This window comes from Lytechinus variegatus, chromosome 6, assembly GCF_018143015.1.
Source record: "Lytechinus variegatus isolate NC3 chromosome 6, Lvar_3.0, whole genome shotgun sequence".
Taxonomy (NCBI): domain Eukaryota; kingdom Metazoa; phylum Echinodermata; class Echinoidea; order Temnopleuroida; family Toxopneustidae; genus Lytechinus; species Lytechinus variegatus.
The window spans coordinates 44,383,652-44,391,929 of NC_054745.1; the positions used below are offsets into that span (position 1 = coordinate 44,383,652).

The 8,278-nt window shown below is 33.2% G+C and overlaps 1 long non-coding RNA gene across 1 annotated transcript; it reads right to left on the reverse strand.

Moving 5' to 3' along the window:
* Nucleotides 1-4,133: 4,133 nt before the first annotated feature.
* On the reverse strand, nt 4,134-7,418 carry LOC121417520. The gene is made up of 2 exons (XR_005970370.1): nt 6,545-7,418; nt 4,134-4,706 (listed from the first exon to the last, which is right to left on the reverse strand). It is a non-coding gene; the product is annotated as an uncharacterized LOC121417520 (long non-coding RNA).
* Nucleotides 7,419-8,278: the final 860 nt, after the last annotated feature.

Sequence of the window (8,278 nt, forward strand, 5' to 3'; positions counted from 1 at the left end):
TTTTTTTAATCATGATCATCATTTCAATGCAGATCAATATGAATATCATCACAATAAACGTAGTTTTATCAATGAAAGGACCTGTTAAATACTGTTGAAAGACATTAAAATAAAAGGTTTTATAAATCTTGTTTTTCTAAAGAATGTCAATTCCAATTTAGCAAGTAATAACACGAAATAGTGAGCATAGTGTTGACGAAAGCAAGATTCTAGAATCCAGTTTTGAAAAAAAATTAAACCAGTATGCATTGACCAGTATTTAGTTGCCTCATGAGCAGTAATGACTAAATGACATTTAATTTCTTACATGACGATATGTAGATTTCATTGCAAGATATTATACAAGCATGCCTTACATAGCAGGTTGGAGCAATTGCATAGACCAGGTGAATAGAATAGCAAAGCAATGAACACTGACGGAGGCATTTGTTGCATTTCTTTCTGGAGTGCAGCGTTAGCCGTGTTCTTATAACAATACATAGCCAACTCTGAAATACCAGTTGCTAGTACACGCATTGTTGTTTTTTTTGCATGTATTGAATCGCCCAATCTAAAAGAATCATCAAAACATCAAGGTTGTTACTAATATCTCATTAAATATAAAACGATCATGTCACTTTAGTACCAATGAACTTTTCTTATCATTTGCAGAATGAACCCCAAACTGGCTTATAGGGGTTACACGCAAAATGAGACAAAATTTAATTAAAAAAATAATAGATGCTGATGGGTTTCGATCCAGGGACCCTCGCATTACAAGGCAGATGCACTAACCATCAGACCATAGTAACTGCCATACACTTGCAAGGCAACGATAAAATATAACCTCAAATTGAATTTTTAAGGTGAAAGTTTTATCATAAATTATACTTCTATACATTGTTAATATTTATGATGATCTCCTGCTCAAAATGATACAAATGTAACATAATTTGGAAGAATATATAATTTACTACAATATGTCGAAAACCGTACGAAAAACGACCAATGATTACGGAGTTATAGTCATATTTGCAAAATTATTAAAACGACATGAAACAAAAATTGAAAATTTTAGTTTTGACGCCAATTTGAAGACGTTATGATAAAATGTATTGTCAAATGTGACATGAAATCACATCTACAAGTCCTACTCTATCCGAATATAAAAGAAAATTTGGGGGTCAACGGACTATCTGAAGAGTTATATAGAATTTTGTAAAAGCATGTTTTTGCACATTTTTGGCCTATTGTGAACGCGCGCTTGCGCGCGTAATTCAAACTTTGACGGAGGCGCATTCCTTCATTACTGGTCGTAGAAGGTCGGTTAAGGTATCAACTTATTGGGAATTTCATAAAGAATGCATTGATGTAAAATAAAGTGCAGTTGTGTGTTGCGTAAGGACGTTACGCGCGAAAACGCGCGCGAAAACCTGTGAGCGCGCAAATTCCTGAAATGCTTAGAATGACCTGAAACGTACTCTACTTTGATCAAAAAGTGATTTTGAGCATTTTAAAATTTTGACGCGCGCGTACATGCGCGTCGTGACCTGTAAATGACCTTTGATGACATGGACAGTTGACCCTTGATCTGAAGTTAATTTGATGTTAATATTGTTAATTTTTGATGATTGATAATGGAGATATTGTTGATAATGTGATTTTACAAAATGGCGCGTAGATGACGTCACGATGACCATTTGACGTTGAACTTGTTTCGTACACATCGTATGATAACTGTCCATAATTGATAATATTTTGATGAAAATTGATTGAATAGTTTTGATGATTTTGGTGGAACAAGAAAAGGGTGGAAAAAGAAAAATAAATAAAAAGAATAAATAAATAAAGAAATAAATAAAAAAGAAAATTCGTAGAAACACAAGAGGTGATCTGTCAATTGACAGATCACCTAATAAAAAGAATAAAGAAATAAATAAAAAAGAAAATTCGTAGAAACACAAGAGGTGATCTGTCAATAATTGACAGATCACCTAACTAGAATTTTAATTCGTCTTACGGACGAATTAGGTGATCTGTCTGTGAATCTCATGATTATGATCTATTTTTTTTATAATGATCACCGTGTCAATGCAGATCAATATGAGCATCATGATATTAAGCGCAGTTTTATTAATGAAAGGACATGTTGAATACTGTTGAAAGACATTATTTGAAAGAAAAGGTTTAAAAAAACTTGCTTTTCTAAAGAATGACAATTCAAATTTAGCAAGTGATAACACGAAATAGTGAGCAGTGGTGATGAAAGCAAGAATCTAGAATCCAGTTTTGAAAAATTTAAATCAGTATCCATAGACTAGATTTTTGGTTACCTCATGAACAATCATGACCAAATGACCTTTCATTTCTTACATTACGATAGGTAGATTTCATTGCAAGATATTATGCAAGCATGTCTTACATAGCAGGATGGAGAAATTGCATAGACCAAGTGAATAGAAAGCAAAGCAGTGAACACTGATGGAGGTATTTGGAATGCGTTCAGCATGTTCTTATAACAATACTTGGCCAACTCTGAAATACCAGTTGCTAGTACACGCATTGTTGTTTTTATGCGTGTATTGAAACGCACAATTCAAAAGAAAACTCAAGGCATCAAGGTTGTTGCTAATATCTCATTAAATATAAAACAATCATGTCACTTTAGTACAAATGAACTTATTATGCGCAGAATGGAACCACAAACTGGCTTATGGGGGTTACACGCAAAATGAGACAAAATTTAATAAATGAAAAAAAAAAAGATCCTGATGGGTTTTGATGCAGGGACCCTCGCATTACAAGGCAGATGCACTAACCATTCGACCACAGTAACTGCCATACACTTTCTAGGCAACTATGAAATATAACCTCAAATTGAATTTTTCAAGTGCAAGTTTTATCATAATGATATACTTTTATACATTGTTAATATTTATGATGATCTCTTGCTTAAAATGATAAGATTGTAAAATAATTTGGAAGAATATAAAACCAGCTACAATATGTAGAAAACCGGGCCCAAAACGACCAATGATTACGGAGTTATAGTCATATTTCCAAAATTATTAAAACGTCATAAAACAAAAATGGAAAATTTTAGTTCTGACGAAAATTTGATGACGTTATGATAAAATTTATTGTCAAATGTGACATGAAATCACATCTACAAGTCCTATTCTATCCGAATATAAAAGAAAATTTGGGGGTCAACGGACTATCTGAAGAGTTATATAGAATTTTGTAAAAGCATGTTTTTGCACATTTTTGGCCTATTGTGAACGCGCGCTTGCGCGCGTAATTCAAACTTTGACGGAGGCGCATTCCTTTATTACTGGTCGTAGAAGGTCGGTTAAGGTATCAAATTATTGGGAATTTCATAAAAAATGCATTGATGTAAAATAAAGTGCAGTTGTGCGTTGCGTAAGGACGTTACGCGCGTAAACGCGCGCGAAAACCTGTGAGCGCGCAAATTCCTGAAATGCTTAGAATGACCTGAAACGTACTCTACTTTGATCAAAAAGTGATTTTGAGCATTTTAAAATTTTGACGCGCGCGTACATGCGCGTCGTGACCTGTAAATGACCTTTGATGACATGGACAGTTGACCCTTGATCTGAAGTTAATTTGATGTTAATATTGTTAATTTTTGATGATTGATAATGGAGATATTGTTGATAATGTGATTTTACAAAATGGCGCGTAGATGACGTCACGATGACCATTTGACGTTGAACTTGTTTCGTACACATCGTATGATAACTGTCCATAATTGATAATATTTTGATGAAAATTGATTGAATAGTTTTGATGATTTTGGTGGAACAAGAAAAGGGTGGAAAAAGAAAAATAAATAAAAAGAATAAATAAATAAAGAAATAAATAAAAAAGAAAATTCGTAGAAACACAAGAGGTGATCTGTCAATTGACAGATCACCTAATAAAAAGAATAAAGAAATAAATAAAAAAGAAAATTCGTAGAAACACAAGAGGTGATCTGTCAATAATTGACAGATCACCTAACTAGAATTTTAATTCGTCTTACGGACGAATTAGGTGATCTGTCTGTGAATCTCATGATCACGATCACGATCTATTTTTTTAATCATGATCATCATTTCAATGCAGATCAATATGAATATCATCACAATAAACGTAGTTTTATCAATGAAAGGACCTGTTAAATACTGTTGAAAGACATTAAAATAAAAGGTTGTATAAATCTTGTTTTTCTAAAGAATGTCAATTCCAATTTAGCAAGTAATAACACGAAATAGTGAGCATAGTGTTGACGAAAGCAAGATTCTAGAATCCAGTTTTGAAAAAAAATTAAACCAGTATGCATTGACCAGTATTTAGTTGCCTCGTGAGCAGTAATGACTAAATGATATTTAATTTCTTACATGACGATATGTAGATTTCATTGCAAAATATTATACAAGCATGCCTTACATAGCACGTTGGAGCAATTGTATAGACCAGGTGAATAGAATAGCAAAGCAATGAACACTGACGGAAGCATTTGTTGCATTTCTTTCTGGAATGCAGCGTTAGCCGTGTTCTTATAACAATACATAGCCAACTCTGAAATATCAGTTGCTAGTACACGCATTGTTGTTTTTTTGCATGTATTGAATCGCACAATCTAAAAGAATAATCAAGACATCAAGGTTGTTACTAATATCTCATTAAATATAAAACAATCATGTCACTTTAGTACCAATGAACTTTTCTTATCATTTGCAGAATGAACCCCAAACTGGCTTATAGGGTTTACACGCAAAATGAGACAAAATTTAATTTAAAAAAAATAATAGATGCTGATGGGTTTCGATCCAGGGACCCTCGCATTACAAGGCAGATGCACTAACCATCAGACCATAGTAACTGCCATACACTTGCAAGGCAACGATAAAATATAACCTCAAATTGAATTTTTAAGGTGAAACTTTTATCATAAATTATACTTCTATACATTGTTAATATTTATGATGATCTCCTGCTCAAAATGATACAAATGTAACATAATTTGGAAGAATATATAATTAACTACAATATGTCGAAAACCGGGCGAAAAACGACCAATGATTACGGAGTTATAGTCATATTTGCAAAATTATTAAAACGACATGAAACAAAAATTGAAAATTTTAGTTTTGACGCCAATTTGAAGACGTTATGATAAAATGTATTGTCAAATGTGACATGAAATCACATCTACAAGTCCTACTCTATCCGAATATGAAAGAAAATTTGGGGGTCAACGGACTATCTGAAGAGTTATATAGAATTTTGTAAAAGCATGTTTTTGCACATTTTTGGCCTATTGTGAACGCGCGCTTGCGCGCGTAATTCAAACTTTGACGGAGGCGCATTCCTTCATTACTGGTCGTAGAAGGTCGGTTAAGGTATCAACTTATTGGGAATTTCATAAAGAATGCATTGATGTAAAATAAAGTGCAGTTGTGTGTTGCGTAAGGACGTTACGCGCGTAAACGCGCGCGAAAACCTGTGAGCGCGCAAATTCCTGAAATGCTTAGAATGACCTGATTCGTACTCTACTTTGATCAAAAAGTGATTTTGAGCATTTTAAAATTTTGACGCGCGCGTACATGCGCGTCGTGACCTGTAAATGACCTTTGATGACATGGACAGTTGACCCTTGATCTGAAGTTAATTTGATGTTAATATTGTTAATTTTTGATGATTGATAATGGAGATATTGTTGATAATGTGATTTTACAAAATGGCGCGTAGATGACGTCACGATGACCATTTGACGTTGAACTTGTTTCGTACACATTGTATGATAACTGTCCATAATTGATGATATTTTGATGAAAATTGATTGAATAGTTTTGATGATTTTGGTGGAACAAGAAAAGGGTGGAAAAAGAAAAATAAATAAAAAGAATAAACTAGAATTTTAATTCGTCTTACGGACGAATTAGGTGATCTGTCTGTGAATCTCATGATCACGATCACGATCTATTTTTTTAATCATGATCATCATTTCAATGCAGATCAATATGAATATCATCACAATAAACGTAGTTTTATCAATGAAAGGACCTGTTAAATACTGTTGAAAGACATTAAAATAAAAGGTTTTATAAATCTTGTTTTTCTAAAGAATGTCAATTCCAATTTAGCAAGTAATAACACGAAATAGTGAGCATAGTGTTGACGAAAGCAAGATTCTAGAATCCAGTTTTGAAAAAAAAATTAAACCAGTATGCATTGACCAGTATTTAGTTGCCTCATGAGCAGTAATGACTAAATGACATTTAATTTCTTACATGACGATATGTAGATTTCATTGCAAGATATTATACAAGCATGCCTTACATAGCAGGTTGGAGCAATTGCATAGACCAGGTGAATAGAATAGCAAAGCAATGAACACTGACGGAGGCATTTGTTGCATTTCTTTCTGGAATGCAGCGTTAGCCGTGTTCTTATAACAATACATAGCCAACTCTGAAATACCAGTTGCTAGTACACGCATTGTTGTTTTTTTGCATGTATTGAATCGCACAATCATGTCACTTTAGTACCAATGAACTTTTTCTTATCATTTGCAGAATGAACCCCAAACTGGCTTATAGGGGTTACACGCAAAATGAGACAAAATTTAATTAAAAAAAATAATAGATGCTGATGGGTTTCGATCCAGGGACCCTCGCATTACAAGGCAGATGCACTAACCATCAGACCATAGTAACTGCCATACACTTGCAAGGCAACGATAAAATATAACCTCAAATTGATTTTTTAAGGTGAAAGTTATATCATAAATTATACTTCCATACATTGTTAATATTTATGATGATCTCCTGCTCAAAATGATACAAATGTAACATAATTTGGAAGAATATATAATTAACTACAATATGTCGAAAACCGGGCGAAAAACGACCGATGATTACGGAGTTATAGTCATATTTGCAAAATTATTAAAACGACATGAAACAAAAATTGAAAATTTTAGTTTTGACGCCAATTTGAAGACGTTATGATAAAATGTATTGTCAAATGTGACATGAAATCACATCTACAAGTCCTACTCTATCCGAATATAAAAGAAAATTTGGGGGTCAACGGACTATCTGAAGAGTTATATAGAATTTTGTAAAAGCATGTTTTTGCACATTTTTGGCCTATTGTGAACGCGCGCTTGCGCGCGTAATTCAAACTTTGACGGAGGCGCATTCCTTCATTACTGATCGTAGAAGGTCGATTAAGGTATCAAATTATTGGAAATTTCATAAAGAATGCATTGATGTAAAATAAAGTGCAGTTGTAAGTTGCGTAAGGACGTTACGCGCGTAAACGCGCGCGAAAACCTGTGAGCGCGCAAATTTCTGAAATGCTTAGAATGACCTGATTCGTACTCTACTTTGATCAAAAAGTGATTTTGAGCATTTTAAAATTTTGACGCGCGCGTACATGCGCGTCGTGACCTGTAAATGACTTTTGATGACATGGACAGTTGACCCTTGATCTGAAGTTAATTTGATGTTAATATTGTTAATTTTTGATGATTGATAATGGAGATATTGTTGATAATGTGATTTTACAAAATGGCGCGTAGATGACGTCACGATGACCATTTGACGTTGAACTTGTTTCGTACACATTGTATGATAACTGTCCATAATTGATAATATTTTGATGAAAATTGATTGAATAGTTTTGATGATTTTGGTGGAACAAGAAAAGGGTGGAAAAAGAAAAATAAATAAAAAGAATAAAGAAATAAATAAAAAAGAAAATTCGTAGAAACATAAGAGGTGATCTGTCAAATTTGACAGATCACCTAATAAAAAGAATAAATAAATAAAGAAATAAATAAAAAAGAAAATTCGTAGAAACACAAGAGGTGATCTGTCAATTGACAGATCACCTAATAAATAAAAAAGAAAATTCGTAGAAACACAAGAGGTGATCTGTCAAATATTGACAGATCACCTAATAAAGAAATAAATAAAAAAGAAAATTCGTAGAAACACAAGAGGTGATCTGTCAATTGACAGATCACCTAATAAAAAGAATAAAGAAATAAATAAAAAAGAAAATTCGTAGAAACACAAGAGGTGATCTGTCAATTGACAGATCACCTAAAAATAAATAAAGTAAAATCTGACGAATATAATAGGTGATCTGTCATATTCATGACAGACCACCTAATAATAAAGGAAAAAAAAAAAAAAGAGAGTCAAGCGAGGTTTGAACCACCGACCCTAGCGTTACCAGGCAGATGCGTTATCCAGTCGACCACGATCTTCCGGACAGACAG